The 12,614-nt window shown below is 47.1% G+C and overlaps 1 long non-coding RNA gene across 1 annotated transcript in view; it reads right to left on the bottom strand.

Moving 5' to 3' along the window:
* The window catches only part of LOC145513914 (uncharacterized), a 78,255-nt gene that overhangs the window by 19,974 nt on the left and 45,667 nt on the right, over positions 1–12,614 (bottom strand). The window contains exon 3 of the long non-coding RNA XR_014059781.1: positions 364–452. This is a non-coding gene — a long non-coding RNA (uncharacterized LOC145513914). The remainder of the gene's footprint in view (positions 1–363; positions 453–12,614) is intronic.

The raw sequence follows: 12,614 nt of genomic DNA, 5'->3' as shown, positions 1-12,614 counted from the left end.
CTAGCAGCCCTTGGGCACTTGACATGGTACTCACTCCATGGTGGATTGACTCAAGGATTATTTGGTCAGTCATTAACAGGCTTCATTGATAGAGGCAGTGAGTCCATGATAAAGCAAGTATCAGTCTTCATATGGTCAGACTGCTTGGAAAGCTGTGGTAGGTGTGAGAGGCTAGTAGCAAACAAGGAGTGCCTGGGGAGAGGTTGAAGGCTGTGTCCTGTGAGAAGCATCTGAGGGAACTGGGAGTGTCCACCCCTTAAAGCTCAAGGAACAGGACTGCACCCTCCAAATCTCCAAAGGGCAAAAGCAGACATAGTCTGAGAGGTCCTAGAAGATAGAGCCAGACCCGTGAGGGTAAGTTACCTGGGGCAGAGGAAGAACCTCATGGCAAAGCAGAGCTGGCCAACGTTGGGTGGGAGGGGCTGCCTTGAAAGGTAGTTAACCCCTCATCACTGGAGAAGAAAAAAAAATGGTAATAAAACCACTTGGCAAAATTCTGTAGAGGAGAATACCAAATACGGACTGAAATAGACAGATGGTTCCCAAACTTAGTTGTGCATCAGAATTGCCTGGGGACCATAATAAAAAAATAACAACAAAAAACTTTATAATCTCCCTGGGTTTACATTTAGAGATTCTAAATTATTAGATGTTGGCTACAACCCAGGAATTTTTTAAGTTTCCCATATGCTTCTGATGCACAACTATATTTAGGAAGCATCAGCCTAAGTGGTCTTTGGGATTCTATGACTCCATCACGGATGGTTTTCATAAAGAGACTTATTGAGGGAATGTTTTATCTGCATCTAGATTCCATTCAGCAGGTCCACCCCTGACATTTCGTAAGCTGTGGCTGGCATCGGAAGTCACAAAAGTAGTCAGTACTGCTGAAAGACATTTGTAAAAACATGCAAAAATTAAAAAAACAAAAAAATTTCCACAATGCTTGACATTTATGATTTGGAGAGAAGGATGAATGTGCAATAACTCAGGGTAAAATGCACAGATAACTTTTGCAGAAGAAATATTTTAGATTCAGCTTTTTAATTAACAAAAAAATCCAGGCCTCTTAGATGAATATTGAGCCCAGAGCTCCTGTGAGTGTTTGGACTAAAAGAATTGAAGGGAAATGGTGAGATAACACAAGTCACAGTCAGGTCATTGTCACCAAGGAATGTCATCCAGGGATGTGTTTACATTGCCCTGATGGGGGAAGAGAAGCTGTTTCTTTCCTTCAAGGTTGTGAAGCCTTGGATGCCTAGGAAGTTACTGGAGAAGATTCCAGGCTTAGAGATAATGAACAGATTTCAAACAAAAAGACATGTAAGCTGCCCTGAACATTGATTCTACACTGAACATAGCAAGTGCCTCTGTTCTCAGCATTTGAACTGAAGATGGAAGACCCGGTCAAGACCCCGAGAGAGTTGTGGGGAATGGAAGTTTAAAAATAAAGGTGCATGTAAAAGCAAACCAAAATATACCCCAACTTTTTCTCCTAAGTGATCTTCCACACTCTACTAAATTTACACTCTGTGTACATGAACTAAATCTGAATGTTGCCAAACCAAGCCAGTCCTAAGTCTTTTCCACAAACTCAGTTTCCCTCTCACCTGCCGGGCTTCCTTGCTCATTCCCTCCCACACAAGCATGCAACCAGCATTGGGATGGAAGACGTGGCAGCACTGGGCATCTGCAGTTAAGAATCCTGAGGTAGGGAGGATTGGGAGGTAGGGAGGTGATCCTGGATTATCTGGGGGCTCCAGTGTAATCACAAGGGTCCTCATCAAAGAGAGATGGGAATGTCAACATCAGAGAAGATGTGATGATGGAAGCAGAGGTTGGAATGATGCAGCCACAAGCCAAAGAATTCAAGCAGCTAGGAAAGACAAGGGAACAGTTCCCCCCTAGTGTCTCCAGAAGGGTCTGCCAACACCTTGATTTTGTGCAGTGATACTCATTTCAGACTTCTGAGTCCCCATTCTGAGTCCCCAGAATAGTAAGATAAAGTGTGTGTTGCTTTAAAGACATTAAATTTGTAATAATTTGTTACAGCTAACAAATGGAAAACTAATACATTGATTTAGTCATTGATAGTCCTTGTAAGCATTTGGGTTTATGGCCGCTAGCCTAGCTGGAGCATGTCAGGTGGCTGACAGTATTCTGTTGTGTAGACACACCATAATTATGGTGGACATCATTTCTTTTGCCTGCCCAGCATTCCTTTATTTTAAAAACAGCACACCCTCTCCTGACTCTCCTGTGAAGAACTAAAGAGCTTCTTGATGAAAGTGAAAGAGGAGAGTGAAAAATTTGGCTTAAAGCTCAACATTCAGAAAACTAAGATCATGGCATCCAGTCCCATCACTTGATGGCAAATAGATGGGGAAACAATGGAAACAGTGAGAGACTTTATTTTCTTGGGCTTGAAAATCATTGCAGATGGTGACTGCAGCCATGAAATTAAAAGACGCTTGCTTCTTGGAAGAAAAGCTATGAAAAACCTAGACAGCATATTAAAAAGCAGAGACATTACTTTGCCAACAAAGGTCCGTCTAGTCAAGGCTATGGTTTTTCCAGTAGTCATGTATGGATGTGAGATTTGGACTATAAAGAAAGCTGAGCACAGAAGAATTGGAGTTTTTGAAGTACTGACTCATTTGAAAAGATCCTGATGCTGGGAATGGTTGAAGGCGGGAGGAGGAGTGTTCGACAGAGGATGAGATGGTTGGATGGCATCACCGACTCAATGGACATGAGTTTGAGTAAACTCTCAGAGTTGGTGATGGACAGGAAGGCCTGGCGTGCTGCGATCCATGAGGTTGCAAAGAGTCAGACATGACTGAGCGACTGAAGTGAACTGAACTGAACTGAGCTCTCCCGCCTTCACCAACAATATTTTTGAGTCAGAACTACCCATCGTAGCATTCTGCAAAGCAAGAGAGATCTCGTTACACCTTGTTAACTATAAATGCCTTCTTTTCTGTGTGTCTAACAAGCCATCCAGTAATGCCAATGCTGCTAGTGCCAAGCCCATGCTCTGTGTAGCAAGGGTGGAGAATGAGATCTGAAAGACTAGTAGAGCCCCACTGAATGAAGAGGAAAGTTCAAGTTGCAGGTAATAGGGATAGGCATGTGCTTACTCCTGGAGGTGAGAGGGGTCAGAGTGTATTCAAAGAACTCAGAGAAGACAAGTGGGACAGAAGCAAGAAGTGCAAAGGGATGGATGGTTCTGGAAGAGGCTGGAGGCATGGACAGGGACCAGACCACATAGAATTTTGGAGGCCTGGGTAAGAACCCTGACTCTTGGGCCAGACTCACTGGATAAATCTAACATGGTCCCACCTGGAGGAGCTGAGAAGACAGCAGAGAGACTGACCCAAACAAAATGAACGCAATAAATTGTCATATACCTCTAACAGATATTAGCATCTGGTTCTGTGGAAGCACAAAGGGACTTCCCAGGTAGCACAGTGGTAAAGAATCTGCCTGCCAAGCAGGAGACGCAAGTTTGATTCCACAGTTGGGAAGATAGCCTGGAGAAGGAAATGGCAATTCACTCCAGTATTGTTGCCTGGGAAATCCCATGGACAGAGCAGCCTGGAGGGCTACAGTCCGTGGGACTGCAAAGAGTTGGACACGACTTCGTGACTAAACCACCATCACCACCAGTGGGTGTGAAGTGCTATCTCACTGAAGTCTGTGGAAGCACAAGGAGAGAGCCCAGATTCCCTCCTCCTGGGACTTCTTGGGAGAAGATGACCTTTCAGCTGAGCCATGTATTAGTTAGAATCAGTTCAGACACACATGATTAAACAGAGGTTTTCAACTGTGGCTGTGTGTCAGCATCACCCGGAAAGCTTTCCGAAACACTTCTGCCTGAGAAACACTCCAGACCGATAGAATTGGAGTTCCCTCAGTTACTGTATTGCATTGTCTGGTTTTTGCTGTTGTTTCATTTTGTTTTGAAGTTCCTCTGTTGATTATAATATGTAGCCACACTCATGAACTGCTAACTTAAGAGAAAAGTCAAAATAAAAGTGGCTTAAAGGAAGAGAAGTATATCTTTCCTTCACTTAAAAAAGTCTGGAAACAGACTGTCTAGAGTAGGGGCAGAGGGCCTCAGCTCTGTCTTCCTTTCAACAGCAGAGGATCCTACTAGACTTTTGAGGAAAAGGAGGCCAGTTAACATGATCCCAATCCCATTTGCAATTTGAAAAGATCATACTGGTCGAAGCATTTGTCACCTCTAGTTTCCTGGGGAAGAGTTATATTACCAAGTTATGTTACCAAGAACAGCAGGTGTTGATAATTATTAAGCTGGCTGCTGATGGGCACAAGGGATTCATTATACTCTCTCTCTCTCTGTGTATTTAAACTTGCTCATAATAAAAAGTTAAAAAAAATTAAGAAAAGGTTATGTTACCACATCAATAGGATGTGTTCTCCTGGTTCAAAGCCTCTGTAATGGATCTGTCCCTTTGTGACCCTTATGAATGGCCCCAAGGGGTCCATGTCTTTCTAAATCCACAGTTAATTATCGGACAGCAATCACAGAACCAGACAGGGGTTGTACAAAGGGCATGGGGGCTGGAGTGAGAGCCTGGCTCCTGGTCCCCACACCAGCCTCTCTATGTGACCTTGGGCAACTTCCTCTCTCTTGGCCTTGACCCTCTCCACTATAAAAGGAGGGGCTATGAGATGGACAAAGGAGCTATTAGGTGATCAGGGCCCCAGAAAATTCTAGTAAAGCTGCTAATTGTTAGCAGGGTCCTTGGACCACAAAGTTTGGACTCCAAATACATGCTTTTTATGAAACCCAGTCAGCTGACTTTCCCATCCTGTTGTCTTTGCTGGATCTGGGCCATGATGAGGCAATGGTTGAAGCACAAAGAGTTGGCAGGGACCAAGTGTATCCTCACACACTTGCTTGTTGGGTGAACCTGATACGCTACCCCACTGTTAATGACACACAGTGCGATTTGCCAACAAACTCACCAGGCCCTCTTGGATCCAGCAGTATCCAACTCCTAGGTGACAAGAGTGGAGAAGGCAATGGCACCCCACTCCAGTACTCTTGCCTGGAAAATCCCATGGACGGAGGAGCCCGGTAGGCTGCAGTCCATGGGGTCGCTAAGAGTCGGACACGACTGAATGACTTCACTTTCACGCATTGGAGAAGGAAATGGCAACCCACTCCAGTGTTCTTGCCTGGAGAATCCCAGGGATGGCGGAGCCTGGTGGGCTGCCGTTTATGGGGTCGCACAGAGTCAGACACGACTGAAGCGACTTAGCAGCAGCAGCAGCAGCAGCAGGTGACCAAAGGAGGACAGCAGGGATGAAGAGCTGCTCAGGAGGCCCTTGACTTTCACCTCTGTCTCCGGTCAGTTCTCTCTGCTTCAAAGACTCTTTCCTCAGCACAGCCCTCACCAGGCCTAGCAGTTCCCACACTGACAAGCATCCAGCATCCATTATCCATTAACTCAGCTTCTGTTACTGACAACCCTGTCACAGAGGCCCTGGCCATGCAGAGATGAACCAGCCACCATCCCCATCCTCAGATCACTCACAGACTGGGGAGGCAGAAAGACACAGAAACTGGCATGCTTCTCTCGTGTGGCAGAACACAAGGAAACGAGAGATGGAGCAAAACAAATCTGGGAAAGTCTGGGGAGGCTTCCTGGAAGAGCTGATACTTGGGCTGAGTCTTAAAACTTGAAAAGGGCTGGGGGAGAGATGCCATTTCTGGAAGACACAGTTGCATGTGCCAGAGATGAATGGCCAGATGCATGTGCCAGAGATGCAAGGCCAGAGATGAATGGCAGCTTGGTGGCTCAGGGAGCCGTGAGTAGCTCCTGCTGGCTGGTACCTGTAGTGTGATGGGCAGGGAGGGGAGCAGTGAGAAAGCCAAGGCTGGAGCACTTAGAGGGAACAGATCACAAAGGGCCTTAAGTGTCATGCTAAAGGTCTCAATGTCATCCTGAGGAGGCACAGAAGGACTTTAAGGCAGGAGGGTTAGAGAGAGAACCTTTTAATTTCATCAGATCCCATGGCAATGAGTCAAGATTAGGTTTAGTGCTGAGTAACAGGAACTCTAATAACAGTGGCAAGAGTTGGTTTCTCTAAATAAGTAAAAGAATCCCAGAGGTAAGCAGTCTAGGAAGGTGATAAATGATCCTCAAGGATACTTGCCCCTTCTGATTCATCATTTGGTCATCCTTAGCAGTGAGTATTATCTTCATGGTTCAAGAAGGCAGCTACCGCATCCGTATTTCAGGTGGCAGAAAGGAGGGAGGAAGGGAAAACAAAAAGGCAAAGAATGCATGCCAGCTGCTTTTAAAGAAGGGTCTCTGTGGAGAAATGAACTGACAACATGGCATCAGTCAGGCATTCCTGCCCCACTCTCTCATGGCCTCTTAACTTAGGCTCTGTAAGCAACGATACTGCTGGCCTTGGTAGCACTGTGCCTGTGCGCCCACTTGGCCATGAGTCACTTTTGTCCTGTCTTAGTATATCAGTAGTCTTTGAAGACTCCCAGCTGCTGCTGCCCAGAGAGAATAAACATGTCTACAGTCCCCACGGCTCCTCGAGTCTTCTTCCAGCTTTCCTAGTCGTGCCTTAACTACCCTGGGTTCAGTGAAGCATGTGGTCAGCAAGATAGTCTCCAAAGCTGCCCCGAAACAGATACACTTTCATCCCATTGGAGAGAACTTAGCCATGTGGTACAGCTAGCTGCAGTGGAGGCTGGGAAAGTAGTCTTTATTTTGGGTGGTCATTTTGAGGGCTTCCATTTCTGTGACACTGGAAAGAAAGACATGGGGGGATAACTAGGAGTCTACAGACCCTTCTGCTGTGAAGACAAGTGTTAGCAATTTCACTGACTAATAAGGACACTGAGGCTCAGAGAGAGAAAATGACTGACTAGAAGTGGGACATCTGGAATTGCAAAGCTTGACTGGGAATGCCACACTCTTAAGTACCAGGCAAGCGGCTGTAGGTAACTGGCCCAGGCTGAGTCTCTCCTCTCCAAATCTAGTTCCAAAGATCCTGCCAGGCATCTGTCTCTGTGTGTCATCCAGCAGGAGCAGCCCCTACCAGAGAGGATTCCCAGGATGGCTAATCCTTCCCCCGGCCTCACAGAATCAGGGACAGATCAGGGAACAAGGGGACTGTTAGAGCTTCAGGTCCAACCTCACCATTGTACAGATGGGGAGACTGAGGCCCAGAGGGGCAGAAGGATTTCTTCTGATCCTATGGGGAATCTATGGAGAGGAGGGGGTTGGACAAGCATCTGTAATAAGGACCCACAGGTGGCACACACAGTCTTATCTATTGTTCACCTGGTGCCAGGTGTGATATTTAAACAACCTTTCAGACAGGCTGCATCCTAATTAAGGCATCAGCTGCAGGTTGGTGAAATTGCCTCAGGGTTGGAATAAGAAAGGTGCTTCCCACTGCACATCTGTTCATATGGATTATGAATGGGTCATGGAATATTCCTTCCCCAGAACAAAGTGATGTGTCTCCACAATGAGGACAGTGGAACCGCAGAGGAGTGAGGACATGAGTGTAGTGGGCAGAACCACAGGCTGAGGGGGCCAGAGGCCTGAATCCCAGGCTGCCTGCCTCACTGTGGGCTCTCTGGATTTAACTGCCTATAGAGTGAGAGAATTAGGCTAGACCACTGACCCAAATGAAATCTTACACAGAAGGCCAATGTCAAGCCAAGTAAAAAGAAGCAGCTTGGCAGACCCCACCCCTGGTGACCCTGAGACAGTTCCAGGAGCCTGTGGCTCCATGGTCCTTCCCAGCTCTGCCCCTGGGCTGAGGGGGTGACTAGGAATATTCATGAGGAAGGGACAGTGTAAAGTGACGGGGGGCAGGAGCCAGGGAGTGTGGCCTCCACCTGTCCTGGTGAGAGTCCTCCTTGGGGTTGGAGGACAGTTGATCTGTCCTCTTAGGGCCAACCTTTTGGACCAGATGACTTGCTAGAAAGGAGAGTCAGGAGACAGATCAGGGGTCCCTGGCTGGGAGGGGGCCTCATTCCCAGCTGCACACTGAGTGCTTCCACAAGCTGGGCCCGACCCCGGGGTGTACACGGTGGGGGAGGCTCCTCAGAGAGCCAGTATCAAGACTGGGAAGGCCATGGGGGGGCCTAGGCGCACTATTCAAAACACCGACTGACATAATATCCAGCACTGACCCCGTACATGAGCCTGGCTCTAATTCTTCTATGGCTTGTTCTCATGTCCCCCTCGCTTGGCCAGGCATTGCTCCTCTGGATGCTGAATCATAGGAAGGTTTGGTGAGGGGGTGGGGTCCTAGGGCAGGGATTGGGAGGCTAGAGTGGAAGTGAGCTACTGGGGCCTTAGATACCAGCTGCTTACCAGCTGGTAAGTGATCATTTCATTCTAAAGCACCTATATGGCAGTACTGGGGCTTCTTCCCAGGTGGTGCTAGTGGTAAAGAACCTGCCTGCCGAGGCAGGAGACATAAGAGACGAAGGTTCAGTCCCTGGGTTGGGAAGATCCTCTGGAGGAGGGCATGGCAACCCACTCCAGTATTCTTCAGAGGAGCCTGGCGGGCTACAGTCCATGGGGTCACACAGAGTCGGACACGACTGAAGTGACTCAGTATGCACACACGTGGCAGTACTGCTGCTGCTGCTGCTAAGTCGCTTCAGTCGTGTCCGACTCTGTGCGACCCCATAGACGGCAGCCCACCAGGCTCCACCATCCCTGGGATTCTCCAGGCAAGAATACTGGAGTGGGTTGCCATTTCCTTCTCCAGTGCATGAAAGGGAAAAGTGAAAGTGAAGTCGCTCAGTCGTGTCCGACTCTTAGCGACCCCATGGACTGTAGCCTACCAGGCTCCTCCATCCATGGGATTTTCCAGGCAAGAGTACTGGAGTGGGGTGCCATTGCCTTCTCCGTGTGGCAGTACTAGTCCTTTCTTTTCAGCTGAAAATGAGTCCTGCCTTTTCATTCAGGATTTGAGTCAAAGCGGTTCATCACTGTGATGGGATGACTATGAATTCATAGTATTGTCACCCTGACTACACGGGACAGGAGACTGGATCACCTCAAGCCAGGCAAAGTGACACTAGCAGGCCAGGCAATACATGGCAAAGGAGGACAAAGAGGCAGTCTCCAGTCCAGAAGCCACTACATCTGTGGCTTTGGACCTGCAATTAACTGCCTGCTGGGAACAGATCAGCACCTTTAATAGGCATGTTTATTTAACAGGCTTCCTGACTTGAAATACCCTAGAGGGAAAAAGGATAATTCAATCTTGTTTTCAAGCAAAAACAAAACAAAGGGAGGAGGGTGGGTAATGAGGGGGCTGAACCATCCTCCTGCTACAAGGCTGAGGCTGGAATCTCAGACTGCCTTCCACCTAGCTCATCTCAGACCTCAAGCAGGGACAAAGGAATGGCTGTACTGAGGCCAGTGATTTATTCACCAAGTAACCTTTGCAAACCTGTTTCATCATTATCTCTTCATAATCACCACCATCATTTTCTGCTTCCCAGACCAGCAGTTGTGGCAGAGAGCACCCCACCCCACCCCTAAGGTACAGGCTTCAGGCCCCACAAAACCTGGGTCTGCTCCTGCTTGTCTCCTGATTCCTGCTCCCAGGGCTCGCAACCCCTGGGTTCCCTTCCCAAAGCTCTCTCCAGCTAGGAAACGGTTTCCTCCCTCCGCTCGAAGAGCACTGAGGAGCACAGAAGAGGAAAGGCAATTATTTTTGAAAACTTGAGGCCACCCCTTCAAGGCAGCCCTTGAGTCCATAGTAAATCAAGCTCTTGGTCTTAAAACTGGAAGGATTTTTAAAAATTCTGGTCTGCCTGCCAGCCAGGCCCTTTTCTTCCGGAATATGTATAAATGGGTCATTTCTTGCAACCTTAATAAGGCAATGCTAGGAATGAGACACTCGCCTAGTGACACTTCACTGTGCTATGAGTGTGGCACTGGATGCTCACAAAGCCAGAGAGACCTCTGATTACACCTTGTCTGCTTAGACCCAGAGTGTGATGGCTTGTGTACCTGAAAATGTCACTGTTTCATTGATTGACTGAGGCTTCCTAGTTATCCTCAAAATTTTGAAAAGGGATAGAAGGGGACACTGAAATATGGTAATGATCTAAGATGATCCATCTGCCTAGATTGAAAAAATAATTGATATTTACTGAGGGCTTACTGTGTGCTGAGTACTTTACGTGGATTACCTGATTTGGGGCTCCTCACACCCATGTGATGGATATTTAACTACAATTTCTATCTCAGAGGAGGAACAGATTTAGAGAGGGGTTGCCCAGCCTGGCTGCAAGTTAGAATCACCAGGGGTCTTATAAAAATACTCATGCCCAGACCCTACCCCAGATGACCTAAATCAGTGTCTAGACATGGAAACTGGCCACAAGTGTGATTTTAAGTGCTCCAGGTGATTCTAATGAGTATCAGAGTCAGAAGAAAAGAGGAAATTATTAATTTGCTCAAAGTCACCCAACTACTGAGTGGTGGATTCTAACCCAGGATGTCCAACTCACCCGGCCTCTCTTGAACATGCTGGAAATCAGCGTTGGTCAATGCTTTCCCAGAGGCACTGGGGGTTTGAGGTTCCTTCTCACCTTAGCAACAAAGATATGTGTGAGCCTGAAACCTCCAGCACTTACAGCTCTGGAACCAGAGGTGATGTTTATTTCCTGCTCTAAACTTTCCTGATTGTACCAATGGATATGGCACTGTGTCTTATTTGCTATAGCTGCTGTAACAAATTACCACAGACTTGTGGTTGGAAATAATAACGCATTTGCTCTCTTATGATTCTGGAAGTCAGAAGCCTGAATCAGTTTCACTGACCAAAATCAAGGTCTTTAGGGCCATACTTCTTCCTGAGTGTGGGGCGGCTCTAGCAGAGAATTCATTTCCTTCTCTTTTTCAGTTTCTAGAGCTACTTTTCTTGCATTCCTTGGCTCATGGTCGCTTCCCCCATCTTCAAAGCCAGCAGCATATTATCTGCTTTCTTTTTATAAGCACACCAATGATTGCATTTAGGTCTTACCTGGATAATCCAAGATAATCTCCTTATTTTAAGATCTTTAATCACATCTACAAAGACCCTCTTCCCATCTAAGACCTGCCCACTTGAAATCTTGGGCATGGGGGTTGATCTGGGAGTCTGCCTCTCCCATAAGCACCCCTGAGGAGTCTCATGAATACCTTAACCCCTGCTTCAAGCCCACTCTCCTTCTTTGCTGAAGCTGTCTCTCACTCTGCTTGGGCTGCCATAACAAAACACCACAGATTGGATGGCTAAATTAATAGAAGTTTATTTTCTCACATTTCTGGAAGTTAGAGGCCAAAAGTTAGTTTCTGATGAGAATGCTCTTCCTGGCTTCTAAACAGCCACTTCCTTGCTCTGGCATTACACGGTGGGGAGAGAGAGAGAAAGAGAAAGCTCTCTTCTTATAAGGACACTAACCCTATTGGATCAAGGTCCCACCCTTATGACCTTGAAAGTGAAAGTGAAAATCATTCAGTCCTGTCTGACTCTTTGTGAACCCTGGGACTGTAGCCCACCAGGCTTCTCTGTCCACGGAATTCTCCAGGCAAATACTGGAGTGAGTTGCCATTCCCTTCTCCAGGGGATCTTCCAGACCCAGGGATGGAACCTGGGTCCTTGCTTTGCAGGCAGATTCTTTACAATCTGAGCCACCAGGGAAGCCCCTTTTATGACCTTATTTAACCTTATTTTAACCACCTATAGGTTCTAGCTCCAAACACAGTCTTACTGGGAATTAGGGCTTGCATTTTCAGTTCAGTTCAGTCACTCAGTCGTGTCCAACTCTTTGCGACCCCATGAATTGCAGCACACCAGGCATCCCTGTCCATCACCAACTCCCGGAGTTTACCCAAACTCATGTCCAACGAGTCGGTGATGCCATCCAGCCATCTCATCCTCTGTTGTCCCCTTCTCCTCCTGCCCCCAATCCTTCCCAGCATCAGGGTCTTTTCCAATGAGTCAACTCTTCGCATGAGGTGGCCAAAGTATTGGAGTTTCAGCTTCAACATCAGTCCTGCCAATGAACACCCAGGACTGATCTCCTTTAGGATGGACTGGTTGGATCTCTCTGCAGTGCAAGGGACTCTCAAGAGTCTTCTCCAACACCACAGTTCAAAACCATCAATCCTTCGGCGCTCAGCTTTCTTCACAGTCCAACTCTCACATCCATACATGACTACTGGAAAAACCATAGCCTTGACTAGATGGATCTTTGTTGACAAAGTAATGTCTCTGCTTTTTAATATTCTGTCTCGCTTGGTCATAACTTTCCTTCCAAGGAGTAAGCATCTTTTAATTTCATGGCTGCAGTCACCATCTGCAGTGATTTTGGAGCCCAAAAAAATAAAGTCTGACACTGTTTCCACTGTTTCCCCATCTATTTCCCATGAAGTGATGGGAATGATGCCATGATCTTAGTTTTCTGAATGTTGAGCTTTAAGCCAACGTTTTCACTCTCCTCTTTCACTTTCATCAAGAGGCTCTTTAGTTCTTCTTCACTTTCTGCCATAAGGGTGGTGTCATCTGCATAGCTAAGGTTATTGATACTTCTC

Source organism: Giraffa tippelskirchi, chromosome 1, assembly GCF_054371585.1.
Source record: "Giraffa tippelskirchi isolate mGirTip1 chromosome 1, T2T-mGirTip1v1.2.pri, whole genome shotgun sequence".
NCBI classification, from domain to species: Eukaryota; Metazoa; Chordata; class Mammalia; order Artiodactyla; family Giraffidae; genus Giraffa; species Giraffa tippelskirchi.
This window is presented reverse-complemented; position numbering and strand designations above follow the sequence as displayed.